Below are 2,374 nucleotides of genomic sequence, written 5' to 3' on the forward strand. Positions count from 1 at the left end.
ATCGAACCCGGGAACCTGGGCGTGGGAAGCGAGAACGCTACCGCACGACCACGAGCTGCGGACGCTCACAGTCAGGCAAAGCAGCAACTCAGTCACAGTAGTAAGTTAAATTAACGTAGTGAGGTGGAAGTACGTTAAAAACACGAGCGAGGCACGGCTCAGATCACTTGGATGACGGAATGACGTGCCATGGTCTGCAGCAAAGAAAACAGGTTCTGCCTGCATGCAAGTGATGGTCGTTTGCGCGTGCGAGGGAGAGCTGGTAAGCGCTGTCTCGTAGTGCATTCGTCCAAGACGCAATTGGGCCCACCGCAGGCCTTAAGGTCTGGGGTGCCATAAGCTACAACTGTTGTTCGCCTTTGGCGTTTCTGAAGGGGAACCTAACCTGCGCTTGGTACGTGCAGAATTTTGTTAGACCCTGTCTTTTGCCGTTATTGGAACGGGAAGGCGATGTGTTGTTTGAACAGGATAGTTCTCGCCCACACATTGCCCGTGATACTCGACGTGCTTTACGGGGTCCGGGTTCGATTTCCGGAGGGGTCAGGGATTTTCACCTGCCTCGAGATGACTGTGTATTTGTGTTGTCCTCATCATACAATCATCATTCATGACAGTGGCGAGATTGGGCTGAGCAAAGGTTGGGAATTTGTACGGGCGCCGATAACCGCGCAGTTGAGCGCCCCACAAACCAAACATCATCATCATCGTCATCATCATCGATGTACTTTGCGACGTGCAGCAGCTTCCATGGCCAGCACGATGTTCGAACTTGTCTCCAATCGAGCACGTGTGGGATGGGATATCATTCGAGAAGTGACTCTTGCGACTCGCCAATCAACAACCCTTACAGAACTACGTGAACAGGTCGAGAACGCGTGGAATAACGTATCCCGGTACAGCATACGCCATCTGTAGGATCGACTGGATGTCAGAGTCAGCGCCGGGATTTCCGTCTGTGGGGGCTATACCACTTACCAGTATGAGTATTTGAGCATGGGTCGATACATAGAACCTCAAGAGCGCTTGTGATATTGATCTGTAAATGTAATCATTTCATTTATTCCTTATGCAGAGTTACAACAATAAATAATTAGTGAATTGGAAACCTCTAAAAGCATTCCGTCTTCAGGCCAGAAGTGGCCCATCGGGACCATCCGACCGCCGTGTCATCCTCAGATGAGGATGCGGATAAGAGGGTCGTGTGGTCAGCACACCGCTCTCCGGGTCGCTACGAAGGTTTTCTTTGACCGGAGCCGCTACTATTCGGTCAATTGCCATCACGAGGCTGTGTGCACCCAGAAAAGTGGCAACAGCGCATGGTGGCCCAGATGATCACCCATCCAAGAGCCAGCCACGCCCGACAGCGTTTAGCTTCGGTGATCTGACGGGAACCGGTGTATCCACTGCGGCAAGGCCGTTGCCAAACCTCCAAATGGGTGTACTAATTTCTTTTTCCGGCAGTGTATTTAGTTTTTAGAGGGTCATTAAATGGCAAAGCGGGCTCTTTAGGGGGGATATCATGGCGATGCTAAATGTATATTTCGTGTGACTAGGGCCTGCCGTCGGGTAGACCGTTCGCCGGGTGCAAGTCTTTCGATTTGACGCCACGTCGGCGACTTGCGCGTCGATGGGGATGAAATGATCATAATTAGGACAACAAAACACCCAGTCCCTCTGCGGAGGAAATCTCCGACCCAGCCAGGAATCGAACCTGGGCCCTTGGGATTGACATTCTGTCGCGCTGAACACTTTTTTTTTCGCTGTCGTTCGTTGTATCTATTCGGAACGGACGTTTTAGTTCGTTATTGATCGGTGAACTTAGTTTTCTTTTATTACAGAGGGCAGCTAACCCTCTAATCGAACACACTGAGCTACTGTGCCGGCACTACTCAGCTACCGGGGGCGGACAGAGTGATGCTGAAAGATCTCGAACACAACGGGATGCCGCATTTGAAGAGGCTGTTCTCGAGCGCTTCGAGGAGGCACCTACTACAAGTACTCGAGCGATTGGACACGTCATAGGGGGTCACTCGTTGATTGTCTGGGAGATTTTGAAGGATGACGGCCAACATCCATTTAGTTTCCACCCTGTCCAAGACCTAAATCCTGTGGCGGACTATGAACACAGGCTAGGGCTTTGTCAGTGGTTTGTGCGACGTGTTGCACGAGGTTCCGACTTATCCGTCATTTTGTTGTTTACCGAAGAGTGCACCTTCCATCGGCATGGAATTTACAGCACTCAAAACGTTCATTACTGGGCAAGGGGAAATCCTCACGTCACGTACGTTCACGGACACCAGGACCGATTTTCGATCAATATTTGGACAGGTATTGTGGGTGACCATCTGACTGGGCTGATACGTCTACCTTCTTG

General features: G+C 51.0%; 1 pseudogene; it reads right to left on the bottom strand.

Annotated features, from left to right (window-relative positions):
• Positions 1-1,304: 1,304 nt before the first annotated feature.
• Positions 1,305-1,422, bottom strand: LOC124803575 (annotated as a pseudogene).
• Between the last annotated feature and the right edge of the window lie 952 nt (positions 1,423-2,374).

Source organism: Schistocerca piceifrons, chromosome 6 (assembly GCF_021461385.2).
Source record: "Schistocerca piceifrons isolate TAMUIC-IGC-003096 chromosome 6, iqSchPice1.1, whole genome shotgun sequence".
NCBI classification, from domain to species: Eukaryota; Metazoa; Arthropoda; class Insecta; order Orthoptera; family Acrididae; genus Schistocerca; species Schistocerca piceifrons.